Source organism: Odocoileus virginianus, chromosome 14 (assembly GCF_023699985.2).
Source record: "Odocoileus virginianus isolate 20LAN1187 ecotype Illinois chromosome 14, Ovbor_1.2, whole genome shotgun sequence".
NCBI classification, from domain to species: domain Eukaryota; kingdom Metazoa; phylum Chordata; class Mammalia; order Artiodactyla; family Cervidae; genus Odocoileus; species Odocoileus virginianus.
The window spans coordinates 42,382,151-42,395,601 of record NC_069687.1 but is presented as its reverse complement, the minus strand read 5'-3'; the positions used below and the strand labels follow the sequence as shown (position 1 = coordinate 42,395,601).

General features: G+C 39.8%; 1 long non-coding RNA gene across 1 annotated transcript in view; it reads left to right on the top strand.

Annotated features, from left to right (window-relative positions):
* Positions 1-13,451, top strand: part of LOC110129169 (uncharacterized) — a 271,914-nt gene that overhangs the window by 153,717 nt on the left and 104,746 nt on the right. The window contains exon 7 of the long non-coding RNA XR_002311401.2: positions 13,317-13,415. This is a non-coding gene — a long non-coding RNA (uncharacterized lncRNA). The remainder of the gene's footprint in view (positions 1-13,316; positions 13,416-13,451) is intronic.

Sequence of the window (13,451 nt, the reverse complement as noted above, 5' to 3'; positions counted from 1 at the left end):
TGATGTCATCCAACCATCCTGTCCTCTATCACCCTCTTCTCTTCCTGCCCTCGGTTTTTCCAGCATCAGGGACTTTTCCAGTGAGTCATCTTTTTGCATCAGATGACCAAAATACTGGAGCTTCAGCTCTAGCATCAGTCCTTCCAGTGAATATTCAGGGTTTATCTCCCTTGAGGTTGACTGGTTTGATCTCCTTGATGTCCAAGGTACTTTCAGGAGTCTTGTCCAGCACCACTGTTTGAAGGCATCAATTCTTTGGCCTTCTGCCTTCTTCTTAAAAAAATTATTTATTTATTTAAAAAGTGGGTTTTTTTTTAATTGAAGGATAATTGCTTTATAGAATTTTGTTGTTTTCTGTCAAACCTCAACATGAATCAGCCATAGGTATACATATATCCCCTCCCTTTTGAACCTCCCTCCCATCTCCCTCCCCATCCCACCCCTCTAGGTTGATACAGAGTCCCTGTTTGAGTTTCCTGAGCCATACAGCAAATTCCTGTTGGCTAAATAGAACCCAAGCCACTAAAATCATATGCATCTTTTGACTTACATTTCATGAATGATTCAAAAAGATTTAAAAACCATAGAGGTTATTCACAATTACAGAAATATGAATTCCACTCTAAAAAGTAAAACTATTTTACATATGGTAATATAAGTTTCCATGTTACTCTTCCCATACATCTCACCCTCTTCTCCCCTCTTCCCATGTCATAAGTCTATTCTCTATGTCTGTTTCTCCATTGCTGCCCTGTAAATAAATTCTTCAGAACCATTTTCCTAGATTCCATATGTGTGCGTTATAATGCAATATTTATCTTTCTCTTTCTGACTCACTTTACTCTGTATAATAGGTTGTAGGTTCATCCACCTCATCAGAACTGACTCAAATGCATTCCTTTTTATGGTTGAGTAATATTCCATTGTGTATATGTACCACAACTTCCTTATTTATGGTTCAACTCTCACAACCATACATGACCACAAGACCATAACCTTGACTATATGGACCTTAGTCGGCAGAGTAATGTCTCTGCTTTTCAACACACTGTCTAGGTTTTTCATTGTTTTCCTGCCAAGAAGTAATCGTCTTCTGATTTCATGGCTGCAGTCACTATGCACAGTGATTTTGGAGCCCAGGAGAGGAAATTTGTTACTATTTGCACTCTTATAAATAAGAGTAAGAACAGTCAATTTTGAACTTCCTTGGTGATGCAGTGGATACCAGTTTGCCTGCCAGTTACAGGGGACACAGGTTTGACCCCTGCTTCTGGAGGATTCCACATGCCTCGGAGAAAGTAAGCCCACATGCCACAACTACTGAAGCACACATACTCTAGGGCCTGTGAGCCCCAACTCCTGAGCCTGTGTGCTGCAATTACTGAAGCCTGAGCGCCTGGAGCCTGTCGTCCATAGCAAGAGAAGTCACTGCAATGAGAAGCCTGCACACTGCAATGAAGAGTACAGAAAGAGAGAAATAGAGGAGAGAAAGCCTGTGTACAGCAAGGAAGACCCAGCAGAGCCAAAAACAAATAAATATACTTCAAATGATACAGAAGAATACAAATAAAATTATATATTATAAGAGGACAGTTAACTTTCTAATTATCCAATGCAAGAGTGTTTGTTTTTATACAGTAACACATTTTTGTCACTTCAGGCAAACTCCCAAGACATGAAAATTGGTTAAGTAATAGTTATATTATATTTGACTGTTTTTCACCTTGGTTTTTAATTTAATATCTGTGTCACTGAATCCAAGCTCATCCTGCTTGCCACATGGCAGGCCAATAAATTGGGAGATGAGGTGTTGGGGCAAGGAATAATGACATTCAAAAAGCCAGGAGTCCAACAAGATGGCAGACTAATTCCTAGGAAATCACCTTCCTGGGGTCTGAATGCTAGTTTGTTTGTTTTTTTTTAATAGAACAAACAAAAGGGAAGATGAGGAGCTAAAGTAAAAAGGCTGTAAGTTGCTGGAACTATCTCCTGGTCTCAGCCAGTTTCTGGGAGGGAATTGTTAATTTCTCCTTTCCTGCAGCCATTCACAGGTGGATTGGGTCAGGATGTTTCCTCTTAGCTGAACAAAGGTATATTAATTTTACACTCAGACACGGGGTTGGAGACCAACCATCTTGTGTACTTTAAGCTATAGGCAACACTCCTTTAGTGATTAACTTGTAGAAGAAGCAGTAGAGGTTAAAAGAAGCAGATCTAATATGAAGTCAGATTTGTTATTCCCTGTTACATCTGGACATTATAAGTACTCCATGCCAATATTCTTTTTCAAAGTACTTTTGACATTTTTTGATTTGATTCTAATAATCCTATTGTGAGGTAGTAAAATAATTGAGGCAGAGAGAGGTTAATAGTGTGAAACAACAGTTATCATTCTTTCCTTATTATACTAATAATCTTATTATTATTATTTGTTCTGTTTAACAAACTTCTTAGCCTTCCTGTGGTTCATAGTCTCTGTCTATAAAGTATAGGATGATTTAACTATAATATTCATTTGACTACTGTTTGTAACTGAAAATGGAAAGCGGTGTAAATGGCCAAATAGAAGAAAAGGTAAATGAATTTTATTACATACATGTAATGCAGTATGCATGCATGCTAAGTCACTTCAGTCGTGTCCGACTCTGTGCGACCCCATGGACAGCAGCCCTCCAGGCTCCTCTGTCCACAGGCTTCTCCAGTCAAGAATACTGGAGTGGGTTTGTGATGCAGTAGGCAATCATAAAAATCATGTTTTTAATAAATAATAGATAGAGATAATGATAGAATAAGTGTACTGCAAAACAGTATACACAGTAAAAAATACATGCTTGGAAAAATGATTCAAAAATAAGTAAATATTTTAAGATAGTATCAGCAACTGTATTTTTCAGATGGGATTTCTATCTTAGTTTGGGCTACTAGAACAAAAATGTCATTGACTGGGTGACTTAAGCAACAGAAATTTATTTCTCACGGTTCTAGAAGCTGGGAAGGCCAAGATCCAGGTGCCAGTCTGTTCTGTTCCTTGTAGAAACTCTCTTCCGGGTTTGCAAATGATCCTTCTTGCTGTATCCTCATGTGGCAGAGAGACCATGAGAGCTCTAGTCTGTTTCTCTTCTCTGTTGTTGTTGTTGTTTAGGCCGTAAGTTGTGTCTGACTCTTACGACTCATAGCCCACAAGGCTCCTCTGTCCATGGCATTTCCCTGGCAAGAATACTAGAGTGGGTTGCCATTTCCTACTCCAGGAGATCTTCCCAAGCCAGGGATCAAACCCATGTCTCCTGCATTGCAGATGGTTTCTTTACCACTGAGCCACCTGGGAAACCCATTTCTCTTCTTGTAATGACATGAATTCCTTTGTGGGGGATTCATTCTTCCAACTTCATCTAAACCTAATTATCTTAAAGCCACTACTTACTAATACACTGTCTCAACTGAAGTGTTTCAGCAGATGAATTTTGTGGAGATGCAACCATGTAGTCCATAACAGTTACCTTTTTAAGATATTTTAATACAGATTTTGCATCAGTGAGTCCTACTACTTTTACAGGAAATGTATCAGAGTAGTGATATATACTAATATATATTTTCCTAGTAGCAAACAACTGGAGGGGCCTAAATCTCCTTCATCAAAATGTAAATAGCTGATTATGGAATAGTCATACTTGAGAATATTGCTCAAGTGTTAAGAAGAATAGAAAGACATTTAAGCTTTACTTCAAATAAAAATCAACAAGTATCATATAATCCTAAGCAAGACCAGGCTTTAAGGTTTGGTTTGAAATCTGAAAGTGTGGACTCACTCAGTTAAAATTTCTCTCACTTTCACTGCTCAACAACTGAGCAGTATGAAAGATGCACCAATTTTGAGCTTATTAGCAAACGATGGCACCCCACTCCAGTACTCTTGCCTGGAAAATCCCATGGACGGAGGAGCCTGGTGGGCTGCAGTCCGTGGGGTCACAAAGAGTCGGACACCACTGAGCGACTTCACTTACGCTTTTCACTTTCATGCATTGGAGAAGGAAATGGCACCCCACTCCAGTATTCTTGCCTTGAGAATCCCAGGGATGGGGGGGCCTGGTGGGCTGCCGTCTGTGGGGTCGCACAGAGTCGGACACGACTGAAGCGACTTAGCAGCAGCAAACAAATCTGCTCCTAATTTCTGATAGAGATTTACATGAAGTTTGAAGGTCCCAAAGTCTATGAGAAATGAGGACACCCTCAGAACAGGTGGGAGTAGAGGGTGGGCGTATGAGCCCCATCTGTCTATAAGCAGCCTTTGCTGAGCCAGTGTTACAGTTCCATCCTCTCCCTTACTTTGTTATGGGGCTTAATCAGTTTCAGTGCAACAGTTTATTTGGAAGAAATCTGTATAGATATGCAAAGCAAGATTGACAGTCAGTTGTTTATAGTTACTGCCTCTGGGGGGAAAACATAGAAAATGTAGAGGACGTGTTCTTTTCCTGTGTGCGCTTCTGTGTTTGAAATTTTTTCCCAAAAACTCATTTCTCAATTGGCTAACAAAGAGAACAGTAATACTTGTTAGACAATGATTTTGTAGGACATTATATATATATTATATATACACATTATATATATATAATATATGTATATATTATATATACACATTATATATATTATATATATATATTATTATATATATATATAGAGAGAGAGAGAGAGAGTGCACACACACACACACACACACACACACACACGCACACACATATATACACCTGGTTATAGTATATATATATAATTATATACATTATAGACAAATACACACACACACACACACACCTGGTTCAATCTAAATGTAAATAAATTATAGATTGATTAATAATTCATATGTGTTATATATAATAAAATATATGTATTATATAATAAAATAATAGTGAGTCAAGGAAACTTTGCCAAATGAGTTTGTCAGCCTGCCACTAAGGGCACGTTACCAGTAATATAGCCAATTCAAGGAATGTTACTGGTCACTTGACCAAATTCCACTTACCAGCTCCTCAATCTGTTTTTCCTATGCATGAGCCTTTGTCCATGACCCTAAAGAGAGTATGTTGTAGTGAAAAGGATCAGTGGAATGTGTTGGATCTGATGTGAGACTATTCATGTGATATTTGTTTATCATTTTCTAAGTAGTTATTATATGTTAGTCATTGAAGACACAGACGTAAGTAGTAAGAAGCCTTATGCCATCAGGGAGCTTGCTGCCTTGGCAGGAAAGGCAGGCCACTGTAGGTATTCTGAGCACGGAAGTTGAGGGTTGGGCTCTGGGGGCAGACCTGGGTTTGCAGATGCTGTGTGATCTGAGGAAATGACTTAACTTCACTACTGCTCAGTTTCCTCACCTAAAAGAGAGGACAGTTATGGTGTTTACTTCTTCAGGATACTGTATGGATCAACTGAGATACATAGGTAGAGTTTCAATTCAGTTCAGTCATTCAGTCATGTCCAACTCTGTGACCCCATGGACAGCAGCACTACAGGCTTCCCTGTCCATCACCAACTCCTGAAGCTTGCTCAAACTCATGTCCATTGAGCTAGTGATGCCATCCAACCATCTCATCCTCTGTCGTCCCCTTCTCCTCCCATCTTCAATCTTTCCCAGCATCAGGGTCTTTTCCAGTGAGTCAGTTCTTCACATCAGGTGGCCAAAGTATTGGGGCTTCAGCTTCAGCATCAGTCCTTCCAATTAATATTCAGGACTGATTTCCTTTAGGATTGACTGGTTGGATCTCCTTGCCGTCCAAGGAATTCTCAAGAGTCTTCTTCAACACCACAGTTCAACAGCATCAATTCTTTGGCACTCAGCTTTCTTTATAGTCCAACTCTCACATCCATACATGGCTACTGGAAAACCATAGAGTTTAAATTATTACAATTATTATTTAAATGAATAATTTTGATGTATTGTGACAAGAGTTACAACAGTGGTCAGAAAAAATGATGCTATGGTGGCTATGATGATGTGGTCCAGTGGGAATTCACGTGTACCATCAATATCTTCTGTACCTGGATCCTGAAGTAGGATGTTAGCATTGCCTTTATTGGTTTTGAGAGATTCCATTAGTAGAGTCTCTTCCTCTTAGGAGAAGTTCTGCTGGCTACCCTTGGTGTTCAAAACAGTCTCTTCACTATAGGTCTCAGTCTCCTGTGCTCACAGCAGAGCAATGATTTATAAACCATTAAGAGATCCCAGTCTGTAGTTCTGATGTCTACTGTGAGGGGCAAGTGGGGGTGGCATGACTCCTTTTCTGCTGATTTCTTCCATGGAATGGGCTCGATGCCCGTGAAGAGGAGGTTAGAGCTGGCTTGAATGTGTCCAAATATACAGACCTGCCCACTGCACAAACCCAATCCTCTCCTTTTACTCCTTTCCTGGGTTCAGTGTTCTTGTTCAGTGTTCAGAATTGGCTTTCTCTTCTGCCGGACAGAGTGCCAAGAGTTGGTTAACGCACTGTGGCTGGAGACTGTTACACAGGAGGATAAAGGTGCCCAAAGGGGTTCCATTCCCCGTCACAGAGCCAGGGGAGAAATGCACGTAAGGATTGCAGAGTGATTGGAACTTAGAATAAAGGTGGTCCTCTTGACTCAGCCCTTTAAGCGGGGGTGGAATTGTTTTTCTGAGAAGTTAATTGTTATCAGTCTTAGAGTTTTTTCCCCCCTGTATTTGTTTTTCATGATGCCACAGGCACTGAATGATTTAAGGGTGAATCTTATGCAAAACCACTTGTTCTGCTCAATGAACTCATAGGTCCTAAGTGGCTCATGAGTATCCTTTTAAATTCCTATTATGATAAATGAGACCAAATGGCATGTTTTGCTGTGTTGTCTAAATTGGTCACATTTTTCTGTATATTTCCTGATTCCTCTAATATTATAAAATAGGTTAGGAAATATATTATGTAAACTAGTACTCATACTCCAAAATTCAACCTCTTGTGGATAGCCTGCCTCCCTATTAAAGTAAGATGAAACTCTGGAAGAAAGTAGTTGGGTTTGTGACAATCTTTCCTGCCTTGGTTAAAATGACTTCTTTTACTTCTCTTTATTTTTTGATTTTATGTTCATCACAGAGATCGTCCAGTTCCCCAGATACCTCAGCACCACAGGTAAAGTGGGAACTTAAGAGGCCAGTGACTGCCAGAGGCCTGTGTTGCTTAACTGGATTAATGATCTTGTACCACAGTGTTAAAAATAGGCATCGTTAGCTCCTAGAGGCTGTCTCCAGGATGTCATCAGAACTGAAAAAAATGACTCCACACACCAAAAGAAGGAGAACGTGAAAAAAAAAAAAAGTCTGTATATTTGTATGACTCATCCCTGACAGTGAATATTCAAGAGTATGAGAACAAGACAGTTAAATTCTATGAGCCTTATTTTTCTTATATGTACAATAGGTCAATGCTGTTGAGGCAATTTTTTTTTTTTTTTGGCTTTCCTGTAATATATGAAGAATAGGCTAGGTAATTAGATGAACGTGTTTTACCTAACAGAGGTTCACCCAGGAAGAGGAAATCACTAATAATCCCCCAGAACACTAGGCATAATACCCTCCCCCACTGCCAAAGATGTTCAAGCACTAATCTCTGGAAATGTGAATATGTTATAGACCTTAAATCATGAGATTATCCAGGATTGTCCAGGTGGGTTCAGTTTTATCACGTGGACCCATAAAAGCAGAGAACTTTTCCTGGCTAGAAGCGAAAGAGGAAGGCAGAGGGATGCAGCAGAAGAGGAAGAGATTTGAAGTCTGAGAGCAACTCTCCCTCTGCGGCTGCTGAAACCCATGAGAAGGAATGCAGCCAGTGGCTGCAGGTGAAAGCAAAGAACCTGCTGAAGGCCATTCAAGACCTCAGTCCTACAACCACAAGGAACTGCATTTACCCAGTGACCTGAAAGAGCTTGAAAGGTGGTTTTTCCCTAAAGACTCTAGAACAGAACACAGTATGGTGATACCTGTATTTAGTCCTTGTGAGACTCTAAGCAGAAGCCTGCACTGAGCTACACTGAGCCTAGACTTCTCATCTGTAGAACTATGAAATGATTAATGGATGTTGTTCAAAGCCACTGTATTTGTGGTAAATTGTTACAGAAGTGATAGGAAACTAATACACCCTCATTGCTGGGAGAAGAAAAAAAAAAAAAGACTGAAGCAGGTAATTAAGCATATGGCTCCAATACCCGGCCTCCCCGCTCTTCCTGCTCCTCAGAGACTGACTCTGCAGAAGGGGACACATTTTGGGAAAGGGTGGGCCTCTGAAAGGAGATCTCCTCACAGGATGTTCTTCCTACCTGGGTGCCAGTATGTTACCTCTTTGTCAAGGCAACTTGCCAGTGTCATTTGCTTAAGTGAGAGGAAGCCTTGAAGCTGAACTTGCCTTTGTGCATAGGTGAAACCAAGTAGTCACTGCAGGTTCCGTTGCAAGGTTTGAGGAGCAGCTGAAGGGGCTCATTGGCACAGGGAACTCTTTGGAGCCTTAAACAGAGTAGAGATCCTGAGCTGTTAATAGTTGTTGAATTCAGTTGTAAATGCTAATAAAGCAGGCAGCAATAACATGACAGCATTGTTTTGGAGACCACAGGGCCAGAGGGCAGTGTCCAGAGAGAAACTGGCTCATTCTGTCCACTGTGAGGTGATGGGAAACACACACCTCCCCGCTCCTGGCACACACATTCAAATGTAATTTTGAAGAGGAGCCAGAGAGATGGGGAGAAGACCAAGAAGACTGGGATGAAATGTTATGTTTCTAAGAAAGAGCTTTACCATCCTAAAGGAACTGTTAAACTGATTGGATGAAAGTTGTTTTATTTTCTACCAATAATTAGGAGATCGGGAAGAAAGACAAATTAATTTTTTTAAAAAGGATTTCATTTTCTCATGATGATGGTTAATTACATATGTCAACCTGGCTGGTTTAAGAGTTGCCCATATAGTGGATAAAATATTTCTGGGTGTGGCTGTGAGGATGTCTCTGGAAGAGATTAGCAATGGAATCCATAGACTGAGTAATGAAGATGTACCCTTACCAGTACAGGTCGGCATCATCTAATCAGTTGAGGGTCTGAATAGAACAGAAAGGTGGAGGAAGGATGAATTTGCTATCTTCACCTGAACTGGAATATTCATCTTTCCCTGTTCTTGAACATAAGTACTCCTAGTTCTTGTCTTTGGAGAAGGCAGTGGCAACCCACTCCAGCACTCTTGCCTGGAAAATCCCAAGGACGGAGGAGCCTGGTAGGCTGCAGTCCATGGGGTCGCTGAGTTGGACATGATTGAACAACTTCACTTTCACTTTTCACTTTCATGCACTGAAGAAGGAAATGGCAACCCACTCCAGTGTTCTTGCCTGGAGAATCCCAGGGATGGAGGAGCCTGGTGGGCTGCCGTCTGTGGGGTCGCACAGAGTCAGACACGACTGACACGACTTAGCAGCAGCAGCAGCAGCTGGTCTTGTCTTTTGGACTCAAATCAGACTTAACACTGTCAGCTTCTCGGTTCTCAGCCTTTTGGACTTGGAATGAATTATGCTACTATTAAATTAGTGCAAAAGTAATTGTGGTTTTGCATTGTTTAACTTTGGCATTTACTATTGGAATACATTCTTAAATAAATGTGTTTATGTATACATCAGGCTTCCCTGGTGGTTCAGATGGTAAAGAATCTGCCTGCAATGCTTCATTTTATGCACATTTCTCACTTTATGTTTTTTTGCTAATGATGTATTGCTTACTGTTTATTTCATATTTATTTTAGATTACAGAAATGATGTTAGACAAAAAGCAATACAAGTGATTTTCTTGTTGTTTTTCAGTCACTAAGTCATGTCTGATTCCTTGTGATCCCATGGACTGTAGCATGCCAGGCTTCCCTGTCCTTCACTATCTCCCTGAGTTTGCTCAAACTCACGTCCATTCAGTGATGCCATCCAACATCTCATCCTCTGCCATCCCCTTCTCCTCTGCTTTCAATGTTCCCAGCATCAGGGTCTTTTCCAACTAGTCGGCTCTTCAAATCAGGTGGTCAAAGTATTGTAGTTTCAGCTTTAGTATTAGTCCTTCAGGTGAATATTCAGGGTTTATCCTTTAGGATTGACTGGTTTGATCTCCTTGCTGTCTGAGGGACTCTCCAGAGTCTTCTCAAGAACAATGATTCAAGAGCATCAATTCTGGAAAAATTTTCCATGACTGCTAGAAAAACCATAGCTTTGCCTATATGGGCCCTTGTTGACAAAGTGATGTCTCTGCTTTTTAATAAGCTGTCTAGGTTTGCCGTAGCTTTCCTTCCAAGGAGCTAGCAAGTGTCTTGATTTCATGGCTACAGTCACTGTCTGCAGTGATTTTGGAGCCCAAGAAAGTAAAGTCTGTCACTGTTTCTACTTTTTCCCATCTGTTTGCCATGAAGTGATGGGACCAGATGCCATGATCTTAGCTTTTTGAATGTTGAGTTTTAAGCCAGTTTTTTCATGCTCCTCTTTCACCCTCAAGAAGCTCCTTAGTTCCTCTTCACTTTTTGCTGTTAGAATGGTGCCATCTTCATATCTGAGGTTGTTGATGTTTGAGGTTCAAATATTTTCTTGAGTTCAAAATGGGTCATAAAGCAGCAAAGACAACTCGCAACATCAACAACACATTTGGCCCAATAACTGCTAGTTAACACACAAAGCAGTGGTGGTTAAAGAAGTTTTGCAAAGGAGACAAGAGCCTTGAAGATGAGGAGTGCAGTGGCTGGCCATCGGAAGTTGACAGCGACCAATTGAGAGGGTCATAGAAGCTGATCCTCCTACAATTACGTGAGAAGTTCCTGAAGAAGTCAACATCAACCATTCTACAGTAGTTCAGCATTTGAAGCAAATTGGAAAGGTAGAAAAGCTCGATAAGAGGGTACCTCATGTGCTGGTTGAAAAAAAAAAATCATTGTTTTGAAGCATCATCTTCTCTTACTCTACACAACAACACAACCCATTTCTCAATTGGATTGTGATGTGCAATGAAAGGTGGATTCAATAGGATGACCAGCGATGACCAGCTCAGTATTTGGACCTAGACGAAGCTTCAAAGCACTTCTTAAAGACAAACGTGCACCAAAAAATGGTCATGGTCACTGTTTGGTGGTCTGTTGCCCATCTGATCTACTATCCAGCTTTCTGAATCCCAGGAAAACCATAACAGCTGAGACATATGCTCAGCAAATTGATGAGATGCACTGAAAACTGCAGCACCTACAGCTGGCATCAGTCAACAGAAAGGCCCAGTTCTTCTCCACATATTACTCAGCTGAATGTCGTACAACCGAGAGTTCAAAAGTTGAACAAATAGGGCTATGAAGTTTTGACTCATCCGCTATATTCACCTGACCTCTTGCCAACCAACTACCACTTCTTCAAGCATCTGAACAACTTTTTGCAGGGAAAATGCTTCCACAACCAGAAGGAGCAGGGAATGCTTTCCAAGAGTTTGTCGAAACCGAAGCACAGACTACAGGAGTAAACAAACTTATTTCTCACTGGCAAAAATGAGTTGATTGTAATGGTTCCTATTTTGATTAATAAAGATGTGTTTGAGTCTAGTTACAATGATTTAAAATTCATGGTCCGAAACTGTAATTACATTTGCACCAGCCTAATAGCTTTCCTGGTTCTCTAGCTTGCAGACAACAGATAATGGGATTTCACAGCCTCCATAATCATGTGAACCAATTCCTATAAAAAAAAAAATCTTCTCATAAATATATCTGTATATATCCTATACAGATATATCCTGGTTCTGTTTCTCTCCAGAACCTTGACTAATAAACTCATGTCTTGTAAATTTTATTTTGACTATGCTATTGTATAAATCTTTATCCTCCATAGAAGTGTCAGTTTTTGGAGATCAGGGTCTAGTATCTTATAAATATACCTCTTGCATTCCCCAGAGTTCCTAGATTTCAGAACAAATAGTAGGGATTATTCAATGCAGATAACAGGCCTTTCCTTGCCAGTTTAAACTGTCAGCATTTGTTTTGGTTGGTCAGGGCCCACATCACTCCAGTTATTAAATATTTTAATATCACCCTCAAGTGAATCTTTCCTTTTACATTTTGCTATGATAACTTTTTAACATTGAAAGAATTGTACATTGCATATTCTTATTACCTAGATTCTGCAATTCGTGTTTTGCTATATTTGCTTTATCATACATATATCCATCATTCCTCTAGGCATCCATCAATCCATCTTATTTTTTTTATGTTCTTAAAAGTAGGTTTCAGAATTTACCCTTAAGCACTTTTGCACATGCATTAGAGTTTGATATTTGTTTACTGCTTGTTTTTTTTTTAATAAGTCCTAGGCTAAATATATATTTTGTATTTGGAGTTTGACACATGGAATAATTAAGTTTAACACAGTGATAGCTTGACCAATAAAAGACTGCTGTGAATAGTTGATATTTGAGTTAGGAATATGTAGACTAAGATGAAATTTTGATTATGTTAGCAAATTGAGATCCTCTTTATAATCTCACTTATCGGCAAAGTTTAATTGGAATAAATAGGAGAGAAAGTCAGATACATTCCAGGAGTCTGAGGTCTCAAGGTAAAGGCTGATTCTAATGGAAACTCTCTAGATTGTGATGAATCATGTAGATTTCCCAGCAAAGGTCAAAGGAATACTGATGAAGTCAGAGACCATTTCTATTGTTTGAAAACTCTCAGATTTTTGACCAGTGTTTCTATCAGGTTATGAAGCTAATATTTTCTCCATTGGTTGAACAAGCTATAAAATCATTAAGATAGTACATTTAGACAACTGTCTTGCTTCATCATACAATTGGTCTGTGTGAATTCTTATGGTTCTAACTATTGCTCCCATCTCAAAAATGTCATTTTTTGAGAATTATACAGTATATACACCATTTTAAGTGCCTGTTAATATTAATATTCACACAAGGGAAGGGGGACATCATTCCTTGGATAACAGCTTGGTAAATTCTTGAAAAACTGATTATATGGTATCCATTATCCCAACATGTTGTGTATTAGTTAAAACCCCTCCCCACTACTCTCTCTCCCCTCCTGTGGGGGCAGAACAGGGCTTCATTTTGAGTTATGATTATGGTGTTTTTCTTCTGCACGGGCATGCAAAAATATCAAAAGCAACTAAAGGAGCTGAAAGAATATGAAAAGCTTGCTATAGCAAAATTTAGCTAAGGAACATCTAAAAATTGATTTGATTTGTGTTTCAGAGGAAAAACTATCCCTGGTCAGCTTGAAGTATTGCACTGTAAACTGATCCACCCTGTCTGATTTTTCAAAGTCTGCAGAAGCCTGAGTGGCCTGTTACACAGTCTACCCAAGGGACATGGACTTGGTCATCTATGGCATGGAAGAGATCCAACCTCAAATTGAGACAAAGGTAAATATATGCCCCAAAGTGTACTTTCAAAGTGCT